Source organism: Synchiropus splendidus, chromosome 9, assembly GCF_027744825.2.
Source record: "Synchiropus splendidus isolate RoL2022-P1 chromosome 9, RoL_Sspl_1.0, whole genome shotgun sequence".
NCBI lineage: Eukaryota > Metazoa > Chordata > Actinopteri > Syngnathiformes > Callionymidae > Synchiropus > Synchiropus splendidus.
Window position 1 is genome coordinate 5,300,269 of NC_071342.1, and position 25,859 is coordinate 5,326,127.

General features: G+C 42.2%; 1 protein-coding gene across 4 annotated transcripts in view; it reads left to right on the plus strand.

The window, feature by feature from the left end:
* The first annotated feature begins 2,156 nt into the window (after nucleotides 1-2,156).
* The window catches only part of cdh11 (cadherin 11, type 2, OB-cadherin (osteoblast)), a 104,770-nt gene continuing 81,067 nt past the window's right edge, over nucleotides 2,157-25,859 (plus strand). For 2 of the 4 annotated variants that reach the window (XM_053874304.1, XM_053874306.1), the window contains exon 1: nucleotides 9,961-10,331. The gene's annotated coding sequence lies outside the window, so the exon portion shown is untranslated. Of the gene's footprint in view, nucleotides 2,504-9,960; nucleotides 10,332-25,859 lie in introns of those variants that run through there. The other 2 variants (XM_053874307.1, XM_053874305.1) reach the window with 2 other exon arrangements.

Here is a 25,859-nt window from a genome sequence, read left to right on the forward strand (position 1 = left end):
CAGCGAACTCGTACACAAGGCTCCTCTGTGTTCGGCCTCTCCATCTACAGATCTCCCTCTAATTCACTGTCTTTGCCCATTTGCCTCACTTCTCCTCACGCTTCCCTACAGTCCCTACGCCGCGTGGAGATTAAAAGAGTCATGGAGTGCATTCGTCTTTCCCACCGTTCCACCAGGAATAGGTATTTTTACATTCTAGGTTGCATGTTCCTATAATTTAGATGCCATCTCCCGTGTGAGGACAAACTTAAGTTACTTTCAAAGACAACGCAGCATAGAAATTAGTTTTCTTTAGTTGCCAATTATTCCCACTAAAAAAAGTAATTATTGAGTCCCAAGCTGTTCTGCCTGTTGTGAATACATGTGAGAAGTAAAGCTATGGATCAAATCAATTTTGGGTGTGTTTGAGAAAAATCTGATTTCAGGATGCAATGTGTTCATGGGCTTTCCAAGTGTCTATGGTTCAGCAGTGGGGTTCATCCATCTAGTGTGGGGGTGCCCTTTTCTCTCTATAGAAAAGCAAATTGATTTGCAAGTCACAAATCTGTTCTCACACTTGGTAGCTTAACAGGGCAGATCTAAGGCAGCAGTTTGAGCGTACTAATTTGCGAGCTATTACTTGAACAGCAGGTGAGCCCATCAAGCAGTCGACCGCAAGGTAGCATGCGTAGAACATCAGCCAGCGAGCCGCCTCCAGGATAGACACAGACATGGAGACAGTTCAAGAACGCTGGGAATAGACGTGTGCTGCCACTCAGCTCTACTGTGAGGTGTGTCCACCGACTGCCACGAACCTTACGTGAAAAGCAGTGGTCACAATACACTCCCACACTCACCCAGTCAACTCACTCCTACCTCTGTCTTTATGTCAACATGCAACACCAAAGGCTGCCTTTTTCATCAGGATTGGACACAACTTTCCCAACGTCAATATATGACGCCATGGGTGTGAGGATGTGTTGTCCTGGTTGATGTCATCCAGGTAGAACAAGAGACATGAAAAAATATACTGTAAAAGCATTGTTGTCTCCTTATTACAATTAGATTGCTGTATGTATACACAACACATTGTTTGTGAGATTTGAGGCTAAAAGAATAGGTCAAAAAGACATTTTTGAATCAGTGGATATTAACCCTAGTTGCCCTTTTACACCTTGTTTACAAACATAAACATTTGTGTGGTTCTTTTGGTGAATCACTATATATATTTTTTTGCCCACCTTTTTAGAACTCTAAACTCTGATAACTCTGACCTACTGTGGGTTAAAAATCCAGTTGGCTCACTGGTGTGGCGACCAAATAACTGTTCGTGTTGACTTCCATCACATATCTGATTAAATCAGTGAACTCAAATGACTTGCAGAGCGCTGACTTGGCAGTGAGCAGACATGCTCAGATGGGAAATACTATGAACAAAGCAAGTCTTTCTTTGGCACACAGCGGACACACACGCCTGGTTGACCCTGTTCTTCTCCACAACTTCTCCACACCTGAGTTAAGTACCTGAGTTACAAGCTGGAAGTGTGTCTGCTGTCACCTCACTTGATAGTGAAGTTTGACAGCCCTTTTATTCTACTCTTTTCTTTTATAGTTATGACGCTGCTATAATAATGATACATACATGCATTATCAGTAACCACCGCGTAGTCCTGTTCAGGGTTACGGGGAGTGCTGGAGCTTTTTAGGCAGAAATACACCCTGGACAGGTCGCCAGTTCATGGCAGTGCACCAGGCTTTTAGCTAGGATTTTGAAACATGGTGTCCAAAGCCCGAACCCCTGCCCAGTCACCTCTCAGCACCACACGTCAGCAACTGACTTAACAACTTGCTTTGTAAAAAAAAAAAAAAAACAAGCTGTAAACATCTATTTGGACAAAAAATAACTTTTTATAAAAACAAACATCTGAGTCAAATAATCATTAACAGAGATGAACTCAGGAGCTGTTACCACAACAACACTATCAGATGCAGGAGTCTTCAGGGCAGTTGTTTTACTGGACTGACCCTGATTAAGAAAAAAATAAAATAAAATCATATTTTTAAAATGATTCTTTCCCTTACTAGAAGCTAAATGTCTACAGTTTTGTTCATCTTCTTTTATATATTTATGCAAGATAAGCACACAGTTGTATCAGCTGTGAATCTGTCTTCCAAACATTCACACATTGATTCAAACTAATTTTACATGATAGAACCATGAATTTAAATTGCTGTTAAACTATTTTGTCGCATTCTGTAAGCGCTGTGTGCTGTGCAGCAAGATGCAATGCTAACCTACACAGCTCACTGCATGGCAGTGGGGAGCGGGAAGAACAAGCTTTGTGCCAAAAGACACTGCAAAATATTCTTCTGATTATAAAGCTGTGTTTGTTTTGTAAACAATTGTTTAAAGTTTGGAACGTATCTGCGGATTCATCCCGTCATCAGCATCAGACATTCCATCTATGACAGCGCGCATCCATGGCGCGACTCGCAAGATGTGGATAACCGTAAGATTACGATGGTAAGAATCTCCAAATTTTTATCATATTTGTCAAAATTACCGGGCACCTTTTTCATGGAAACCAATGTGATGACACTACGTGACGGGCAAGCACGAGGAACAGGAACTGAGAACAAGAGAACAAACATTTGAAAATAGAACCAACCAAAATACTCTGGGCAAGCAGGGCAAAAACCAGGAAAAACACACAAACTAATAGTATTATTATTAATGTCAATATTATATTATTATATTATCATGGATTTTACTTTAGATTAGGCTACATAAAAGCATTTGTGACAGTACATGTATTGAGTGAAATATCACTGTTCTTTTGAGCTGCAGATATGTATCCCTTCTCATAAGACTCTTTGTCCACTTCAGACCATCATAGATCAGTTATTAGAGCTATCTAGTGACTTGCTGATCAGGTGGAAATAAACAAGGAATAGGTGTTTTTTACATTCGATGGACAACAGGACCGCACAAGTCATAGCTACGGTTTGCTTTTGCTGCTAGTTTTCATTTCTTTTTCTCTCTCTGGTGAGACCGTTGATCTATGTATCTTGGATGTGTGCTGACGGTAGTCAGTGTTGGAATTTGATATACTACTGAAAATAGCTGGGGTTACAAGGGCTTACAGGATTTGCGTGTGGCGGAGGTGGCGGATGGTTGCTTTGATGGTATTTCGATCTGTTCTGGGTGCCTCTCACCCTATGTAGCTGGGAGGGACCCAAGGTCATCACACTGCTTAAACTCAACAAAGGTAACGGAGGGCTAGTTTCTAAAGCGGCCTTCAATTCCTGTCGCACGGTGGAAAACCACCAAGGTCCATCCAAACTTCACGATTCATTTGCATGAGCGAAAAAAAAAAAGCAAGATTTTGCTGGACGAATGACTTGACCTCGTTTTCCCTTCCCCTTCTCTCTCTCTGACTTCAAATGAAACTGCATGCGGCGTCCCTCTAAGATGGTCCCGGCTGCCTCAATATCCCCTGCTCAGTTACCGTGCCGACAGCTCAAATTCAATTATAGCAGTTGGCGTGATAATCCCAGCCAGCTGATTGGCCACTGTTGCCCTCCATTAAGTGAACACAGCAGGGAGGACACAGGAAGGAGAAAGAGGAGAGAAGGTTAATATCACGAAAGTGAGGTAAAATGTGGAATGAGGGGGAACAAAATGCTGGGGTGAAATCTAAAGTACGGCACTCACTCTTTCATCCTCTGAGCTTCTGGTATCCTTCAGGCTCAGGCTAAAACAAACAACCCTTCCCTTAAAAGCCCAGTTCATAATCCCTGTGTAATCGTGCAGACAGCTTTGCCACACAGAACCAAAACACGGGAATGAAGACAGATTTACACACAAGTGTTTTTCTTTCAAACAAACTAGCCAGTCAAGAATCAAAGACGTCCATGCAGAATGAAAATAAAACTGTTATTCACCTTGGAACAAGGCTGCTCATCGAGTAGCACCAACGGTCTCTGGACATGGAGGAACATGGACACTTCCCATCAGCAAAGCAAACTGTGAAGATGGCACCTCTGGTGTCTCTGGAGAGCATTTTCTCACCTGATGTTCTTCAGCATGTTGGACACAACACGACAAAAGTAGATTGTGAGAGTCAGTGACAATATAAAACAAGTCATCATAGACATGCATTAGAATACATGTTCTGGTACTTTAACAAACAAAACCAATTTCATATAAATGGCAGTTTAGTTCCAATTAAAATATGTCTTGTGTCGCTTCCAAAATCCAGCTAAACAAATATTTTACAGAGCTAATAGTTTACTGAATGAAATGAAATGCATCCATCTCACCATGAAATTAAACAGAGATGGAAGTGGTTCATGTTTATTTGGCCAACATACATTCTCTAAAGAAAAAAAAAATTGGTTCAATCTCTCGGGTGTTTTCATTTTGTGCAGCTCCTAAACTACTGTAGCAGTCAAACTACTGATCCCAGACAGGATTTTAAAATAGAGCTGAAACGCCTGCAGTGAAAAATGTTAATATTGACTTTTGCTCCATCTTTTGTTTTGCAAGCAATCTTTTTTTAATTCTGCGTGTGTATCAGATGTTTCCCCTCTGTGCGCTGTTGAGTCTGTGACTAGCAAATGTTTCACTGTGGTTTCGCATGTGTTTGGGTTGATGCATTCCATGTGTGATGTATTCCCGTTACTGGGGTCGAAATCTCTGCAGAGATTTCGATTCAGCTGCGTGGCCCTTTGTAGACAAAAGTGGTGAGCGAGTGGAACAAGACCAACAGAGATCAGTGATTGATTTCCATTTTGTTGGATTCACGATCATTTTTCATATTTGAGGTCGTAAGAAAAATCATTATGCGTCCATAACAATGGAGGTGATTTGTCTTCATGTTGGAGTGTATGGGTTCAGTGATCTGTGCAGGGCTTCCCTACAGTAAAAGGTGACTAAAGCACGTTGATGCACAACAAGTTTACATGCTAAATACATCTGGATAACTCAGTCAGTTATGAGTATACATAAACCATCAAATACCCCGCCTATTTTGCTCACTTATCCTGATTGGTTCCCAGATTACTTGTGACTGTGATTTGCAAAAGAATGAATGCATGAAAACATTGAAGATGGAGAGAACTGGCTCATTTAAAAGAGCCCACCCGCAACAGATTGTTTTCTACATCAGGAAGACAGCGGTAGGTTCAAATACCACGTTTGCATGATACGTCATCCTCACTCACACAGTATAATATATGGACTTTAGGAAAGTTGCATCCTCTACTGACGACAAAGGCGGCCTTCAGCCTTGCATGTTGAAACATTAGATTCTCCATTGGAGCATGTTCTGCCTTCCACAGCAGCACAACACGTATTGGAAAATGAAAAAAAGATGACGGACGTTGGGTTAGGTAAGCCAGGGAATGGCACTCCATTTATTCTACATGCGGCAATGTGTCGATCGCTATTTAAAGCCCGTCAAATGGCTCTGCGTTTTCGCCATGGTGAGTTCCAGTTCCGTCACTGAGGAGGAGAACCACACAAGGTGTATCTAGCAAGTCTCCTGCCTGCCATGCCCATTCTGACCAATGGGCTACAACCTTGCTTACATTGTGCAGCCTGTCATGGGCCATGGAGCTGCATCCCTCAGGCTCAAAGTGCTTTACAAGTTTCTGACCCCCTTCTCTGCTATCTAACAACCTAAAAACTGATTTGATTAATATTTTTAAGTACAGAGTTTTAGACATTATTGACATATAAAGACATACACACGCAGTCAGGCATGTGTAATATGTTCCTCATATCACATATTGTTGTGGTTTTGCTGAATATTTGAGGCGTACTTGCAGACATATGTAAAACAGACATAAAAACTCACTTCACAGTCAAGGGAATGTAATATTTTGGTGAGGGAATTGCATGCTTTACCGTGGAGAGCGTTAAGAGTCAGAATTTGTAGTTCGAAATTCAGTGCGGTTAAATCATATCCTAAGCACCATCTCTTCTACATCACATCTTTATTACCCATCTTCTTTATCTGTTGTGATTAAAAATGTGCTCTCTTAACTCCACCAGCGGCTCATTGCCGACTTATATTACAGCGCTCTCTCGTCATGGTCAGCTGCTCCCCTCAGATTTACAGTCCAGAAGCCTTAAAGGGAGCGAAGACGTGTCTTTTCATCATAATGATGCCCTAACACGATGCACTTGTGTACTCGTTCAGCTTGGCCGTGAGCCTCCCGCCCTCCGCTACATATGCATTTGTGCATCAGTTTCCTCCCCAGCGATCTTTGGCAGCAAACAAACCAGGATCCACTGAGGATGACGCAACATTAAAACTGGATTAGAACTGATGTCACTTCACGCTTTCCTCATCTTCAGATATTCATGAGATGAAAGAACATTAAATTATAATAAGCTTCCATGATGGGACATATTGATACTCAGTAACTAGCCTGTCAGCGGTTGTGATTGACCATCTGGCTTGAAGCTAATTTACTCGTTTAAATCCCGAACAGTGATATATATATTTTTATCTTAATTCTTGAAATTGGGGTGGTATAATGGTTAATATAGATTGAGAATGGAGTTATTTATAATGGCTCAATGTATCATTTAGATTCCAATAAGCAGCCTGGCGTGGAGAGCAGTGTCTTGGCCGAAGACTCACAACTACCCTCAACATGTGATAAAGATCCTCATCGTGTTCTGCTTGAATATGATCTGAAACTCTTCATGTAGCGGTGGAAACAATTTAATGAGATATTACTGAATGCATTAAATCACAATTGTCAATTTCACAAATAACTGAAATCATTTTAAATTCTGGCTTTTAAATACATGTCACGTTTTATTAACCAATTCGTCGGTTTTATTTTCTAAATGGCCTTTTTGTGAGTAATGTGTTTTTACTTTTCAGTTCAAATATGTCAGAGACGCTGGTGTTTTCACATGATGTGTATCTAATTTGTTATTTTCCATTGCTATATCAATGCTGGACTGTGGATGTCATATGGTGGATAGTCGGTTGCCCTGCGACTGGCAGGTCACCCGTTCGATTCGGGCTCCAAACGTGTTTTTGTTGACACATCTCTGAGCAACTCGATCTCTGATTGCTCCTAGCATGTGCTCCTGCCATTAGCAGATGTGTGTGAGCGATTGGTGGGTTGGCGTAAAGCGCTTTGGTTGCTGAGTAAGCATTGAAAATCGCTATATTAGTAAAAGCCTTTTGAGTCACTTAGCTTCCCAGTTTTCCTGGGTGTCACTCAACAGGGGTTCTTGCAGTGGTGGAGTCAGGACTTTGGCCTGGGACTCTTCTGCCACACTAAGTGATATGCACGGCCCTACCGCAGTGTAAGTGTCCTCCAAAGACAAGAGAAGCTCTAGCACATCTGCCTCCCGCTAACCTAGCCAGCACTTGAACCGTGTTATTTGCAGCTTTATTTAGAATAGTAAATAAAAAAAATGTGCAAAACATGCACCAGCTTGGCTCCATAGGCAAGGAGAACGTCTTAAAATCTGACCATGCGAACTAGCTTGACTTGTTTTGCTGTGGGGGTCAGATTCTGCTGGAGAATGAAGGTTCCCCTTGTGTGGTGGAAGCCAAGGGCTTGTCTTCCTAAAGACATTCTAATATGAAGTCCATTGCTCATGCATACAGACCTCCACCTTAGGCTAGAACAGAGGATCTCCAGACTCAAGGATGCCGATCTTCAGTAGTTGAGACCGCTACTGTGAGCCAACATTGCTTGCTCAATTCCTTCTGACTCTCCAAATACGGCGCCATCCCTTTTCCCTTCAACGTCCCAGCATGACATTATAGTACAAAGTAACCAAATTCAGGTTGCTATAATTTGAGTCAAATGAGTATTTTCAACCCAAAAACAAGAGGTCTGTGGGGGGGGGATGGCCAGAGTTGTTTACATTTTAATTAATTAGGGACAAAAATAGCCAGTAATTACATTAGACAGGCTGCCCTTTATCTTAATCTAATTATGTCATTTTGCCTCCAAAGTAATAAAGGCTCGCCGAATGTCATAATGAGAATGTATATTATTGTCCAATGTTCCCCACTGAATGAAAGGCCCCTGTCCGCCTCGCAAATGAGCCTGTTCAGGAAACCCTTCACAACTCAAGCACACAGAATAGGCAAATTTACGCTCAGCCTCTCGCATGGCTTTGTGCTCATGACGGTTCACTAAGTGACAGCAGTCAATGACATTGACGTCCAATTTTACATGATCTGGAAAAGATTTTTAAAAACAGTTTTTAGACAGCCAGCTCTTCAAGGATGTAAAACTGAGGTCTAAATGTTTAACGTGACCAATGCTCAAAACAACAGCGGTGAATGTCAAGATTAGGTCCAATTCAACTTTGTTGTGTTACTTCCTGTTGTGGGATTCTTTGTTCAATGTATCTCACTGCAAAGACAGAGTGCATTTGGCTCAAAATTCCGACATGCAAATACATACAAGTGAGGTTTCGGCCGTGGACTTCAGACTCCCACCTGAAGAGCTCCCAGGAACCTCTCCGTTGTGGTTGTTTAATAACTCACGTGTTTTGGGATTTGTTAGGCTGATAAAGTTAATTCACAGACAGATTTGCTTAAATGAATAATGCCGCGCTCTGCAGTAACTGTTTTCACTGCTGTGATCTTGCTGCAGCGCAGCTGTCTGCATGAGGAGAACATTGAAGAGGAATGACGCTTATTTTCCTCATGTTACAGAAGATTACCAGACTATTCATTGATAATTTCTGATGTCCGCACTTCACTGATTAAAATCTTCTTGATCGTCAGGAATCTCTCTCACTATGTTAAACGTATTGTGCATGCGGTGTGGATAAATCAAAACGCTCCTTATTACACAGCATGTTTCACAATTTTATTATTATTATTTTGTAAAAAAGACATGATAACTCTCTTTCATGTTTACATTTGGCTGTGAAACACTACACTCATTTACATCTGTTACGGAGCGCAGTCATCAGTTAATATCTGAGGTGACGATGACTCATAGTGAAGTGACAGAGAAATAATGTGGTCAAGCCGATGGTGATAAATAGGTTGTCGCCCGGCTGATGACGACCTCCTTGAGACGTGTTTTATCATGGGTCACAAACCAGCTATTTTGCTCATGGTGTCGCCAGCTGTGGAGAAAAAAATGACATCGCCTGAGGCGCAGAGTCAATAAATTCTAATTATTTCTTTAATAATCACACCAAACTTGCCAATTAATGGCAAAGACACCTCAACTGTTATAAATGTAACCTAATAGTAGACGTTATCAAAACGATAGTGACCAATAATGTTTACGATATTCTGCTGTTGGAGTAAACACGTTTGCATGACTAAAGCATTATTGGCCACTCAAGTGTTAAAAACAGCTTCCCTTGAGCTACATTTAAAACAGACAATTAATAAGTAATAACACACTGTAATAACAATGATTTGTTCCTAACTGGTTCTGAAACGCTCTCTACACCTTGGTCTTTCTGGCCCTTGTCAACAACGGCCCAGTGATATATAAAATACATATTTCTTACCCAACTACCTCGCAGTCTGCGCGGCAGCTCCTCCCTGGTACCTTGACCTGGCATCTGATTGGCAGCTGGTGAAATTCTAAACCAGAACTGCCAATGGGAGAGGAGCAACTGTTGCATGCGCTCCCTCCCACCACCACCTCTCCTCATCCCCCCTCCGCTGCTGCTGGGTCTCGAATGCAGCAGTCAGCTGAGCGCTACCATATTTACTCTGCCGAAGCAGTCGACAATCACCCCTCAGATCTGACTTGCATGTCTTTTTAAGTCCTTGGATTTAAAAAATAAAAAGACAATCCTGGGGTCAAACTTTGAGAAACTTCCACACGCGTGTCGTCATGAAGCACCAGAGGATGTGATGGGAGAGCTGCGGTAGTTTCCAACGCCCTCCATCGGTAGCAACCATTCCTCACGCCTCCCTCCCCTCCACCAGCCCCCCCTCTCCCTCTCTCTGCACGTCCTGTCTCTCTCTCCTTCACATCGCTCCTAAGTCTCTCGGAGGGAGGACGGACGGATAATCAGCGCGCAGAGCGGATTGTGATACCCGGAGGAGAGAAGGATGCTCTGATGATCTCCTCTGTCTCTCTCCTCTCTTACACCTCTCCACTTGGTTTTCACATTTTTTTCAGCGTCTCTGGCGCTCGGCCAAATTGAAGGAGAAAGAACATTTTCGGATCCTGACAGTGGTTCTACTTTGCGTCTGTTGTTTGTATCTTGAGTCGAACTGAAAAATAAACTGGGGATTTGATCTGTGGATGTGTTGGACAGACGCTCTTCAGAGGGGATTTTGCTTTCTCTGAGTCGGACTGCGCTCTTTCCAGAAAGAGAAACGGTAAGACTTGTCTTCACTTATAGTTGGCGTTTTTTTTTATGTTTCATTTTTCTCTAAGTGACGTTTGAACGCATCCACACGGGTGCGTTTTGCAGCTGATGCTGAGACATTGTTCGGTTCGTGGGGTACGGAGGGGATTGTGGTCTGACTCTTAACAGCTCACTGTTTAGTTCCAATTCCATCCTTTATCGTGGGACTTGTGAATCAGTCACCTACGGCAACATTAGTTTTCCAGACAGTGCGTTGAACCGCTGAAGACTTTGAGTCGGTGCGTAACCGCTGAGTTACGGATGGATTCGTTGTGCGTTTACGCCGCGCAGGCTTTATTTACTTCATGTTGGCGACGTGCATTTACTTGTAAATGCTGGGAACATCTTACCGTGCCTGTTTGGGTGCTCGTAAATACAGCAGGTTGAATCGATTCGTCGCGTATTGTCGTCAGAATGCACACGGCCATGAGCCGAAGAGGCTGAAAACTTGCAGCGCTGCGCTCGCATTCGTCTCTGAAACGCAACTTTCCCTTTTCTGTTCTGGAACAGCTAAAATAATCCCATTTGGTGTCCTTACGTTCGTTTTTCATGTAAATTTACGGACTAAGGATGCAGAGTGTCTTTAGGGCGCGTTAGGGATTCATTGTGAACCCGTCTGCTTTTACAAACGCAACTTTTCGCCTTTATCCAGGCGCACACTGCCGATGTAGTTGCATCTATTGCCTCTAAATTGGATCCACATCGGATAATAGACTGTAAGATGCATTCATGGCTCAGCGTTGAGACCCATGAGACGCTAACATTGAAGTGTTTCAAAGGCAGCCATCAACCCTCGTCTCGATATTCTAATAATCAGGTGTATTATGTCCATTTTTTAAGGTGTTAAGATGCCTTCAATATGAAACCCTTCTGGGTGCTTCGGAAGCTCACAAGAACTACCATTGCAAGCTTTTGCTCTTAACCTATAGCGAAATGTTTTAGTTGTTGCACAATGTTTATTTTAGTGTAAAAAATGACGGTCACTTTGAAACACCATAGGTGGATCTTTCAAATGGAATGTTGCTTGTCAACATCTTTACAAAGTGATTCACGTTTGTCTTTTTTGGGAATTTAAATGAGTAATAAGGTTTAAAATAATTTACAGCACATCAGAAATCACTAATAACTTAAAAATATGATGTTCAGTCGGCACTTTAATTAAGTAATTACTGTGTCTTTATTGTGCTTCATGTGCATTTGATTAATTTAAATGGTGCAGTCTGTGAAGTCTCTCTTTGTGCGCTGGTGCGTTTAGGGCTCAATCTGCACCCACTTATTGGTCCGTCCCTCGTCCCTGCTGGGCTGCCGTTGAGGCTTTTTTTTTTTTCAAATGTAGCACGGACTGTGCTTTTCACTGGTCCAGTCTCTTGTAGAAATAATGACGGGGTGGATGAAGAAGTGAGTCGAGTAAGTGAGATCTCAGGGTATAATTTGGGCAGCTGCAATTCCGCAGAGAGGGTGGTGATGAAGAAACAGAGGAGAGGAGGGGGTGTTGAGGTCTTTGGTATTCATGGTACAGCTCAAGATTGCTGCTCTCAAACGGGCAATAATCTCCCCCCTCACTTGCATTCACTCTCCCACAGTGTTGCGTTTCGGAAAGCCTGCGCCTTCGTCCCACCTGTCCCACTTTTTCCTCTACCTTCTCTTCATTCCATCCCACCTCCTGTTTTCCTTCTTCTCGCCCCCGACTCTCCACTCCTGTGGGAGCCATTGACAAAATCATTTGCTGCTCTTGTGTTTCATTGCTGTTTTTGGTCTCTGTTGGTTTTCTGGGCTGAAGTGTTGAGGATGGAAAAATAAAAATATGAGGTGGTAGATTCTGGTTTGTCTCACGACATCTTTTTCACCGGGAGCAGTTTGGCAACACCCCAACAAGCGTTAATCCAAAAAAAATATTTCCCCATAGTCACTTTCTGAGTGGTTTAAACTCAATCTAAAATGCCTTTGCTTTAACAGTGATGCATCTCAATGGCAACTGTGCAACCATTAGATGCTTGATTCTAATTTTCTTGTTTAAAAAAAAATAGAAATAATATAATGGAGAAAAACTTGTGAAAAAAAAATCTATGCACTCACACTTCAAATATTCATTTTTGGTCAGTCATTTTCTCAATCCATATATCAGTCTTGCGTCATCTTCCCCATTAATGAAGCCACTTGAAACACTCAACACAAAACGATAGTGACCAATAATGCTAAGAAAAGCAACACAACCATCATCTTCCTAAATTATAACCACAAATAAAGTGACATCTTAAATGATGTTACATATCCACACAAGAGATTTGCGTTCATAAATAAAGATGATTGTACTTATAGACATGTGAAAAGTCATGCTGCTCGGAGAGCTGCGAGAGATTATGTGAGGTTGTAATCCTTGACATTTACGGAACCTACAAGGTCGGGATGTCTTTTTTTTATTGTGTAACTATGCTCTTGGTTTGGAGTGTGTATTCCAGTGAGAAATCCATCTACGAGAGGTATGTATTTTTATGTGACGCAAAGGTCTCACTTTAGTTATTTTGAGATCCACAATGGGGTGTTCACCACCTTTAGTGCACCAACACATAATACAAGCTAGGAGCCCTGTGACGCTACTGCCGCCTGTTGTCTGACTGACCTAGTTGCGATAACATTTGTAAGGTGATGGTATTGGTTAAAAAGTGACGTGTGTGGAAATGGTATGATTTCTTGTGAGTGCCCTTCTGGTTATTCTTGCATCAGTATTTTAGTCACATCTGCGTTTGGGTAGAGGAGTGTAGTGATCAAGGATCAAGAGGAGAGGGTGTGAAGAGGGAGGGTGCAGCCAGCAGAGGAGATCAAGTGGAGAGCGGAGAGAAAAGAAGGGGACAGGAGGAGATAAGAGCATGACTCCTATCAGGACAGGAGGGAGGCGATGATGAAGGTGTTGTGACTTCCATCAGTGTACCAGGAGAGGCACAATAGTTCGCGTAACCGCATACATATCAATGAGCTCTAATAACAACTGTCAGGTTCACAGTATCTTGGGGTGAAGGAAACAGAAACTTGGCTCCAGATGACACGTAAAGACGAGTTACACGCCAAAGTCATGTTCAAGAAATCAAGTGGGCACCTGAAAACGGTGAAAAGGCCTGCAAGAATTTCTGCTGAGAAGCACGGTGGTGACGTATGGCTAAGTGGAGACAGCAGAGAGAGTTGTTTTATTTAGCTGCTTTTGTTCAGACACAACTGGGCCACAACGCTCTGTTTCTCAGAAAACCAACCATCAGTTTCATGTCAAGTTCATTTGATCGTAAACATGTGAAATGAATCCAGAAGAAGGTTTAATTAAGTGATGCAACAACAAAAGGGCAGACAACAAACAAGCCCAAAACACTGGTATTCAAAGAAGAAAAATAACCTGATCACTGTACAGTTTTTTCATTGAAGATAATTGGGGAAACAATGCAGTGCAAACTGCTATTTGATAAGTGTTGCATCAAGTTCAATGATTTTTTTCAGGTCATCTGCTATCTGGACTGAGTTGAAGACTATAAACTGACTTGTGATCTACAAAGAGCAAAGAAAAATATTGATTTGGGGATTCCACATTAGTAGTCGAATATGAATATGAAAATGAACTTAACTATATTCCCTCTGAGTCTGCACAAGGAAGGTGAAGGGTTTGACGGGGTCTGGAATCTAACCTGGCTACTTGGGAGATGAGGCAGGGGAGTCGGCGGGACCACTGACAAAAACACCTAATTACCTCTGTATGTCTTTGGATAGTGGGAGGAAACCAGAGTGCCTAATGGAAAATCTATTGTAAAATGAAGAAGCATGATGGATCAGCCACTCCACAGAGCAAGTGAGATGTCGTGTTTTGTGAAAGCCCCAAAATGGGGTCTTTTGTTCTGCATGTCCCCATTTTGGTTCGACAGTTTCAGCTGAAGACAAAGTAAGCTAGTACCGGCTGATGTGGACACATTCAGAAATGCACTCACCAGTCATGATTATGTTAGTGTTTAGTTACTTCATAATCATTTACTCTCTGATGTTGTCCCTTGAAGCAAACTCTGACAAGCGTTCGGGAAACAGAGTAGTAGTCGGGGGGAAAGGAAGAAAGAAATCAGTACTCAGTACAGGTGCAGATGAGATCCAAAAGTTGTGATCATAATGGATGGATGTGTAACGTTAATTGAGCTGTCATTACTAAGTAATAAACAATATACCTGATCCCTAATGGGAATGTGCTTGGAGTTATAGTCAGTTTATAAATTCAGCAAAAATGATTCAGAATAATGTATAAAATAAACTGCATCTATAAAAAAATAAATAAATTCTGCACCACCATTAGATCAATAAAGTCCCTCGATTCCACCATATGTTGATGATGTCTTGTTCTTAATGTTTTTGGCAAATGTCTTTACTTCAGAAAATCAGACCCTTAAACAATTGTTTACTTGCACCGTTATAATAATATGGTGTGTATATGGAGGATCCTGTATATAGAAACGTGTGTATCTAAGGTTCTCTATCCAAGACTTCCAAATGATTTTGTGTTTTGAGCAGTTCATTTTGTTCTTTGAGTTCAGAAGGTAGTGGAAACAAAGGGGAAATAATTACTCGATTGACTTTAAAGAAAGAGTACAAACAGTGGGGACCACTGGGGAGGTGGTGAGATGGAGGGATTCATTTATTACACTGTAATTTAATTAGCCAGCACCTGCTCGTTTGCAGAAGTTGTGGCGTTGTAAACAAGTTTCTATGAAAATGCGTGTGAGGGAAATTGAGGGATCAGGCGCAGTCGGAACCTGCGACAAGGAGGGAGGGTCGTAAAGGGGAGGGGGTGGAGAGCTGGATGACGATAGAGGGAGCTGTCGGGCTTCACTGACGCCAACGCCGCAGCTGTCTCTTTTCCAACCCCCTTTTTGTGTGTTTTTCCATCTCCCTGTGAGAGGGTCAGTCGGAGAGATGGAGAGCCGGTTAGGCTCCCCAGGGATGCAGGTTTCAATCTTCACACACTCAGAACACACACTCGCTGGCTGAAGTCTAGTCTGTCTGGATAAGCATGTCCACTGTGAGTGACTTCTGTTACCTTCTGATTCACATTACCACCCAGAGAAGGAGGGAGGGAGAAGAAGGGGGACGCCTGGGACAGAGAGTTGCTTTCTCCATTTTGTCTCTACTTGACTTTGTTGTGGTACTTCCAGACTCACCGTCAGGTCAGTTGAGTTTCTAAAGTTGAGTCGTGGTGCTGGCGCTCATAGGAATGGAATAACAAAATGCTGCAGATGGTGATGAAAACAAAAAACGCATCTGGTATCCTTTTAAAATGAGAGTGTGTGTGAAATTAGTGGTGCACAGAGCGCAACTGCAACCGTTGGTGGAAATTAACTGTCAAAGTCTACAAACTATCACAAGATACAGATGCGGAAGTTACTAATCTTCCAGCTGTTTCCTTTCTTATCTATAGAAATCTCCAGTCAGTTCTTCTGTAATGTAAATGTGTGCTGCATCAAGGGTCACCAATATCGCAGAGACCAAGGGAGTAGCTAAAAAATAATTAAAAAAAAAATGTAATTTATGTTTTCATATAATAACCATCTTATTATGTTTGATTTTGTGATTTCTTTTTGTTACTCCATTGGTAGTTATTGTGAAAACTCAGCAAGTATTTGAAAGGAATAGCGTTTATCATCCATTATACATTGTGATTTCAGAAGTGTGTACTGAACCGACTGTAGCCCTTCGGGTCACACAGCGTGTAGTTGCTAAAAAGTTGGTGACCAACACGTTTGAGTGCAGGTTAAATGCTTCATACACAACTGGTGAAATAACTCGAAGAAGCGACAATAACTTTCAGGATTAACATGAATTGTCTAGAACCAAAATGTGAATCTCTGACCTTGCAGCTAACACCCGAACGCAGCATGACAGTGGAGCTCCAGGTAGATGTTCGATCAAGTCATTTCCTGTGGCTGCAGTAGATGGGATTATAACTTTAATCTCTGCTGTCAACTAGATTATACCAGCGAGCCTGTAATTAGTGTTTTCTGACCTCTAATCCCGTTAGCTGCCCCTCTGAGAGGCCAGACAGTGACTGATTTGTCTGCGAGCAGTAGCAAGGAAACGGTTATTGGCGAGCTGCACACAGGTGCTGGCTGTTGTCCGTTCATGACCTGCTTTTCATTTCACTGGGATTTACTTCTGGTTGTTGTTGCATCCGCACATGTGGTTTGACTTTGGCACACGGCAGCTTTTCACTCTGCACTTTTCTGGAAGAGTTTTTGATGGTCCGAATTAGCTCCAGTCATTTATTTCTGCGCTCCTAAGCATTCATGATGTCAGGAGGTTCCCAGGCTCACTCCTGTCTGGTATTTATATTGAGTATTTCAGGAATCCTTTGTTAATGAAAACAAATATGGCTACTGAGTATTTATGTCACCAGTGATTTGTACGAAACACAAATAATCCAGGAAAAGCTATCCAATTAGTCTTTCTTTATTTTGACACTGTATACGGAAAGAATTATTGGAAAAACACAGAAATAAACTAAATGAAAGTAGTGCATTTGGAGTCGAGTATTTTGAAATTTCAAGGATATTTTTTGCACCACATCCAGTTCCTCATTAAGTCTAGGAGAAGCATATTATTGTCATTTTCCACTGCTTAAAAAGGAAGCAAAAAAGACCCGAGTGCGTTACAAAGAAAAGTTGCAAATTAGTACCGTATTAAATACTATGTTTCCAGAAGTCATGGTACTGTCAAACCCGTTCTCATAAAAACTTGGGTACAATTTAAGTGCAGACTTTTTAATCTAGCCACTTTCCTTTGCCTATCTAGGTTAGGGTTGCAGGGCTGTCTGTTGAGGAGAAGAGGCTCCAACTCTCAACAAACCTCCTTGTGGGGGAACATGAAGTCATCCACAGTCCCACTGTGAGCGTCCTCGCCAGGGGTCAGCCACAGGGCTTGATCTCAGTTAGACATGCCTAGAGCATCTCCCCAGGAGGCCATCAAGGAGGCATCCTGCATAAGAGATCCCATCTGATGTCTCTCACTTCTACTTTGAGTCTCTCCAAGATGACTGTCTAAGGAGAGGTTCCGCCATTGTGTTGTATTATGTGATGCATATTACAAAATCAGTGACCATTGATCATTGATCGCAGATTGATGGGTGAGCTGAAAGCACGGCAGCAGACCAGCACATAGTCCTCAGTAGTTAACCTGACCCATAAAAGCTTGAACTCCTCCCTTGATATTCCATCCTTTCCCCCCCTTAAAATCATGTTCATGGATTTGGAGGAACTGATCCTCTTCTTGGCCACTGCTGCTCCACTACAAGCTGATGGTTCACATAGAACCGGTGCAAAGAACGGTCACTAGACAGTCCAATCCACAGGGACGAAATAGTCCATAGTAATGGACTTGTTTCTCTGTACCCTGAGGGAACCTCCCACAAGATACCCTGCACTTCTCTTCTTTTCTATGACCAGGAGGAAAACCACTCTGCTCCTCTTTAATATCAGGTCGACTGCTGGATGGATCCTCCTCTGTAGTACCCTTGAGGAGACCTTACTGGGGAGACTGAGGAGTGTCCTGTTCTACAGGAGTCTCCTGTAGTTGAAGCACTGCATATTACAACGGAGAACTAGCACCATTCCTGAGGCCCCCCAGATGGCCATGGAAGGTGCTAGGATTCTGATAAATAATCTGGAAATTATACCTGGAGATTGTGAGATTTGAAATGCTGGAGCTGCAAACAGCAGCAGAGTGGGCTGAGAATTAAACGTCACCACCGATACTAGCCGCCGCTAACTGAGATGTGAAACGTTGCATCAACAAACATTCCTCAGTTGTTCAGGAAGAAACAACGCACTGACCTTTTTTGAGTTTATTGCCAAGTGGCGTCGCCGGCGTGTAATCGTGATGACTGCCGACGCTTGGGTCGATGCTAATTCCGCTCTAACGGCCCGTTCTATTGATCCCACTATTGATGATTAGAATAGGCTGTTGACAGCGACATTGATCGGATTAAAATGAGAATTGATTGCTACAGATAGAGGGAGGTGCTGGAGAGAAGGTGTGGATGTGTAGCAGCCGACAAAAAGAATCACTTTCAGCAGCAGAATGAATCTATGAGATTCCTTAATGGATCTGTAAACACACTTCTTCAATGGGTGTGGGAGAACAAAGCTGTGATGAAGACAAAGATGACGTCATTCCAGATTAGGATGTCGAGAATAAATCAACAGAAAGGCTTTTGGTTTTTCAACAAAGTGGAGTGCAGAAGCTTGAGAATCATAGTCAACAGTGTGAGTTCGGGGGATTTCCATCTGACATTGACACTCCCTCTCATCCTGGGGCCAACTGAGCTTTTCACCTGTTATGGAAGAAGTCATTTATCAATCAAACTGGTGAAATTATTTCTACTGGCCAATGCTTTTTTGCTGATTCATATGCTTGCACGATAAGCAGAATGTGTGTTTTTGTCTTCAGAGTGTTGCCCATTACCATAATTAACAGGCTTATGGTAATTGTTCGCACCTGATTCCGCTGATGGAACACAGTGGCGGAGGTGAGCCCTGTGTGTGTGTGTGTGTGAGCTTTAGCTAAGGTGACTTGAGTGAGAAAACCACAGCCAAAATTGTGTTAAATGTTGAGTTTCGGCTGCATTCACTGAGCACAACGTTGTCAATATTTGAGTCATAAAAAGTTGGACACAGTGAGAGGGGGCTTCTAAAAATAGACTTCTGAGCTGAGCACACATCATTTTGTCGGGTCTTTTTCCCTCCAGCTACATGTTATTATGTAGCTATTTCTGTCGTCCCTGTCATTCTGTTTAATTTCACACTTTCTTGTTAGAGGGAGGAGAAGAAGAGGGGGAGGGGACGTGTCAAGTGACCACACCAGACAGAGGTCACCTTCATGTTTTGAACTGACCAGGGGCCAGTTCTTCTGGTGCTACAGCCGGCTTATGTCAACCATGTGAGTTTAGGGCAAATGTGTCCCCCTCAAAATCTGGATATACTTAACCTAATAAATCTGGGAAGCGTTTAGTGCAACGTTTAATGTGGTCATTGTTATTCTTGTTGTAGTCAACAAACATTCTCTGTTTCATTGGTGTTAAGTGTATGGCGGAATCATGTCTGCACTTCAAGGACAGAATTAATCCCAAGAATCTGACATCAAACTCCAGGACTGATGGCTGGAAAGGCTCTTTGAGCGTGAATGGCTCATGTCTGTGTCCCTGCATAGGGAGAGCTGGGTTGAACCGGGCTGCAGCTGTCATCATGAAAAACAAACCAGTAGCCTTCTGGTCGGGTCTCAGAGAAAGCTAAAAGCACTCTGGCTGTTGATGCTGCAGACTTTCAAACAGAGTCATGTATCCCTCCTGTGTCATTTCTTGATGTGGCATGTTAAAAAAAAAGCAAGTTTAGGCATGGGGTGATGCACCATGATGTTTCACTCTTGAAACAGTGTTTCATGCCACTGACCATGCGCACTTGAGAGTGGGCCTCTTAATGTTCTATACATTATGTTGGCAATTTGACAGAGCATGCTATATGTGAAATCAGTTGCTCAAAATGTGGTGTGGTTTGCTTTGCAAGTGTTCTTTAATCGGTGACGTGTCCATTTTGAAATGTTGCCACTTTTGGGTTGCCATGGTGCCTGTGCCATATTGCCCATGCATTCAGTGAGAAGAGAGCCAAGACGCCACAACTAGGGGACTCATGAATCCCTCGGGGACTAATTTAATAGTCGACGATGTGGAATTGTCATTGCAGCTCCACTTTATGTAGTAAACATTACAACTGATCTCAGCTGACAATTGCCTGAAATGCAGGTGAAGTCTTGAGGAACTCCCGGAATCAGGCAGAACTCAAGAAAAAATGACACTCCTGTGCCACACTGAGCTTCTTCCTCCGTTTCTTCACTGAGAAATTTAGATAAAATGTGTCAGGTTCTACATGGTGATTGTGCTCCCTGCTGCCACGTAGTAGGAGGTAATGACAGACTTTCTCTGGAAAGCATTTCCAGGCATCGTTGTGTGACATGAGTGGGAGGCTGTATTGGCCCACACAATCTACCTGTGTTTAAAGCGCAGGTTTGAACCCACCAACTGTCGGAGCACGGCGGAACACATCTTCCTTTAACCTACATCTCTGAGTGTGTTTCTTGGCGTTTGCAGTCCACTGGCACCGACCTGCTCGTGATGTCAACATGGAGCTTTGATCACTCTGTGACTTAACTCCTCTGCTGTCTTCCCGCTCCTGCTCTACCTCCCCTCCAGCCTTCCCTCCATCTTTTCCTTCTAATTATTTTCCTCCGCTTCCTCTTCGCTTCCACAGCTGAAGACCATCGCAGCACCATCTTATGTAGATTGTCGATGGAGCTCATGTCCTCCGCCTCTCACATCATATCAGCTGGGGTTGAGCCAGTAACTCTGACCTGCCCAGGAGTCGCTGGAGATGAATAATGGAGGGATTTATGTTATGTTATGCTATGGCAATGCACTAGTGCAGGGTGCCCGAGAGGACTGATGTGTAATGATGAGTTTGTGGACTACATGAATAATAAAATATTGTCAGCTGTTAGCTTGACATATATTCTACAACACTGGATATAAGTGAATCAGACTTTTGGACCTGTCAACAATAACAAAAAACAAAACGAAATATATTTCATTTTATTATCATCACTACTATTATTATCATTTAACACTGACTTTTGGGTACAATATGTTTTGAATTGGATTTTTCATTCAAAAACAAAAATAAATAAATTTTATGTTGAAAAAAAAACATTTTGTAAAAAATAATAAATACATAAATAAAATGCAAAATATAGAATGACTATTCAAATATACAATAAATAAGTAGTTATTTAAAATGTTCCTAATAATATAAAAATGCATTATACCAGTAAAAAGTGACCAAAAAAACCCCAAAAACATCACAATATTAGCCATTTTTGTGTCAAACACAAGTTTGAAAATGAATATGAGTGTGGTGATGCACCTACTTCTCTTTACCAAGTGTGGATCGTAACCAGATTGAAATGACTGATTTCTGGCTGACCACCAAGACGAAGCCGATGGGCCTCTGGACTGTAGCATGCTGTGATTTAAAATAAAGTGCTGGGCGTCCTGGCATGCTGCAGCAGCGGCAGATGACGGCTTACTCGAACCGACACACGTAATGGCAGAACACAGTGCACATGGGACTGATAGAGACATAATTCACTCACAAAAGCCTGTTTTCTTTTCTGGCAGACAGAGCATTAGTGCACGCTCGACCTCTTTACCATAATAACCCCTCTCCTCTTCACCTCCTGCTCTAGTCCTCTGTTTGTTCGACTGTGTTTTCTTTATTTCTTCACTGTGCTTTCTCAGCTATCCACAATTCGGGCCTGTCCTCACGGTGCTTTCGCAGTCCGCTTGTTTTCATGCTTCATCAAGAATTTTAATGGCTCGGCATGGTTCAGATGTAGGTTTCCTTGTGAAGGCTCTGGGTTTTGAACAGAGAGGTATGTGGTTTTATCCAGACTGGCCTGGAGCGAAATACTGTTCAAAGTCTGAAGGAGCTTCTAAAAATGAATTTGGAAAAAAAAAAAAGTGTGACATAAATGTTAGAGCTGCTTGTGTGCTCTACACTAGTCCAATAATTACACAATAATAGTGATTATATATATATTGATTTTGTTGTAGTAATAAGTCATGGTATATTTTAGTCTATTTAAGTCTTATTTTAACCTAAAACTAGAAAACCACTAGTTATTGCCACACATTTCAGTGCAAGACTTACAGTAGACAGTGTTTATGCTGTTGCCATGACATTTAATTTAGAAGCATAACAGGGAATTCGTCATTTGCACCTTTGCTGTTGTTCACGCAAAATTGTGAGCCATCTCTCTGCTTATGAGACTTCAAGAAAATGGCTTAAAATGTTTGGGCTTGACCGAAAATAAATGTGTCTAAAACATAAATATTTTTGTATCACCATGTGTTTTTTAAATCTGTACGAAAATGTTTTTTTTTTCTATATATATATAAAGTTAATATCTTCACTGTTATGATGTTCAGTTTTTGAGTTTCATAGCTGAACTGATGTCGTGTCGTGGGGCAGGCTCCAGCAGGTGGGTGGAGAAGGTTGAGGTTTTGCCTGGATTTTCATGTCCTTTGCATAGCTGTGGTTCACCAATGACAGTGTTGCCACCACAATACAGAGATGCTCTGTTCATGTTCTCCTGTAGATGTCAGACGTGATGGTGAGGTACGCTGAATCTCATGTGGTCCATGTGGACATTGGTTTGAGCCGAGATTTTTTTCACAGCTCTCACAAATATAGATGAAAGTAGGTGGAACAGTTGGATACCGTTCATTTTGTCAAGTGTCAATGTCACTAAAATCAATTGAGTGCTTTGTAAAGGGTGATTCAGGTGTTTGTGTGTGAGCAGATGGCTGTTGAATTTGTATTGATGAACGAAGGCAAAAAGTGACATGCAAACCAGATGCAAAATTTCTACTCCCCACTCTAACCTACCCGGCCTGCACTCATTCCAGTTTGACAATTAACAATCTAGTTGTCCATTAGACAGAGTGGCGGGGTTAAACTCAAATGTCTGGTTAGTCATCAGCAAGTGCTACATTTCCATATGTGACACACAAGAGTTCTGCGCAGACTAGTTTCCTCTCATGCTATTCTTTGCACGTGTGTCGTCATGTGAAGCCAGACATGAGCGGATGAACAAAAACAGCTCCTCTTCACATGTCATACGCGAGGTCACTCAGGGTCGCGTTGGCGTTAAGGCATGCACGTTATGCCGACGAGAACCAGATGTGCGCCAGACTTTGACAGCGCTTAGCAAAGACTTGGGGATGTTTGCTGAAGCATTTGCTCCAGGTGAGATGAGCTGGTGAGGGGATTCGTGGAGGAACAGCTGCGTGTGAAGTGGATTCAGTCTGTTCAACGTTTTGTACGAAGCAGCCTGTCGGGATGTGGTGTGTAAGCACTTCTCATTAGGAGATTAAAGTCTAGCAAATATTGCAGTCAAGCGGAAGTTGAGCTTCCTAAGTATACACAACACAAGTGAGCTTCAAGTGTGCAACTCTAACCCAGTACAGTTGTGGAACCAAGTCAAGTGATTATGGGTCAGAAATATCATGACAAAATCTCATCAAAAATTGAATCCTTGTGAGGCATTTATGCAATGTTTTTGAGGGAATAAGTTGGAGTCCTGCAGCAATTGTGTTTTGAATCTCAGCAAAAGTCTGAATGTATTTAGCTATCATTTATTGGTGGGTCTGGGCCCAAAGGTGAGTCACAGAGCCACCTTTAATGGACCTTTTCCTTGGCAAGAATGAGTGTAGTAAAGTATAGTATTGAGTTATATTGTGTTGTATGTGAGGCACAAGCAGCGTGTTTTTATCTTATGAAGATATTTCATTATGTTGAACCCCGTACCTTCAGTGACAGCTTGTTATTTATGATCCGGATGGTTTGATTTTCAGTGCCCACCTCATGGCACTGGCTGACCCAAGACTGCCTTCTGCTGAGTTCTAAAAATGCTGATGGTGTTTCATGAAGCTTCATTAGCCTATCGCTAATGGTGGGTCCCTAAGCAAGGCCAGTTATGACACATTAATGTGGTGGAGGTCAATGTTTAAATGATTAAAAAATGAGGTCTTTCTAATTTGATTTGTGTGTTAATATCGAGTGATGGAGTATCATGAAACACTATTGCCGGCCTCATTATCTGATGCCACTACATGGTGCTCATCGTTCAGAAGTGATTTAAGGTTTAGTTTGTTCAAGTCCAAACGTTTAACAACCGACACTGCCATCTGGTGCCCTCTGAATATCAGCACACTGTTTCATGAAACCTCATCTGCCCTCACTAATAATAACTAGTTATATATATATTCTGGTTTGTTGTGAAAAACCCTGACTGAAGTGTGTCTTCACCACCTGAATGATTTCGTATGAAGAAAACAACACCTCAACTCTCTGGTGTTCTTCAAACCTCTTTAACTTCTGCCATGTTTATCAACAGAGCAATTTACCTGCTTCTTCAAGCGCTCCAAGGTGTGTTTATAAGAACTTAAAGGTCTTAAAATGGAGTCTCAGAAACACACGTCTGAATACTGAAGTGCTCTTCTGCTGCTGCTCCTCAGTCAGCTGAGGACCAACAGGTGTGAATAAATTCATGAGATGAATACTATACCAGAAGAAAAAAAAGGGATAAATAGCAAATCTTCGCCAACGAAGACCTTATTTTCGTTCACATTCCTCAAAGCCAGATCTTTTCTTTCATTTATCTCCTTTCATGTGGAGAGTGAAACCTGGTGACGCGGCGCATTCATTCCGACAAACTGCTCTTCTTCTCATTGAGATTGGAGGGTCTTCCGTGAATAAAACATCAGGACCTCTGTAGAGAACAGGTGAAAGCACTTGTGTTGAAGGAAACTGATATTTTTTTGGATATTTTTCTTCCATAGTGTCGGCTCTCGATACAGAAGCAAGTTAATATTTTCAGCTTGACGTACATTTCAGCAAAGGTGTTGACTAGGAGATGAGAATGCATGAAAGAGTATCCTCATTTTCAGAGACCACCAGATGTCACAACTATTTCAATGACCCCACAGTTCATTTTTGAAGCCAGAGCGCCACCTATAAATGAAAACAGAAAAACCCTATCTGCATGGAGTTGGCTGTTTCTGCACCAGTTTGTGTCAGATAGGCTTTTGTCCTCACAAATCAGTCAGTTGAACCAAAACATGGTTTTAAAACCAGTTCCCTGAGGGTGTCTTCACCCATAGAACCAATTTTAAAAGCATGACCTCTTCGCCCCGTCTGTCAAACAAGTGAGTTCATTTGAAATATACAGGAAAACCTTCAGCATACGACCATTGTGATCTGGGCTGTGTATTGGCGATACCATACATATCCCCATTCAAAAGTGACTATACAATATTTCATGATGTATTGTGATTAGCTTGAGCCTTTTTTTTAAAGGGAAAAACACCACAAACAAATTGTGGTCAGAGCAGCATCCACTCATTCCATGTGAGTTGTTAGCGCTTAGGTTACATTGGTGCAGTAAGTTTATTCTTTTCCCGTTGTTCTGCACTGTAGCATGATACAGCTTACAAATGACATGGCTCTTGTCTGTTCTACCCTTTCAATGCCACAGGTGACAGCCTTGTCCCATTAGATTCGTGGCTTGCTCACGCTCTCGTTCCAACAAGGACTTGTTGTCTGTTATTTGGGGGAAGTTAAATTACTTGTGGTTGGCACTTCGATGAACTCAAAATGTATTAAAGAAAGGCTGATATAGTGGACTTAAAACACAGATACTGTATCATGTCACCAAGTGGCATATTTTAGTGTGTCAATATTTTCAATGTCACCAACATGCTGTGGAGGTTGAGAAGCGCTCACAAATGAAGCCAATGAGAAACACAACAACGGTTTCTCAACGTATCGAAGGAGTGTGCAGTGTGTCATGGCAGATCTGCTCAAAAGCCTCAGAAAGC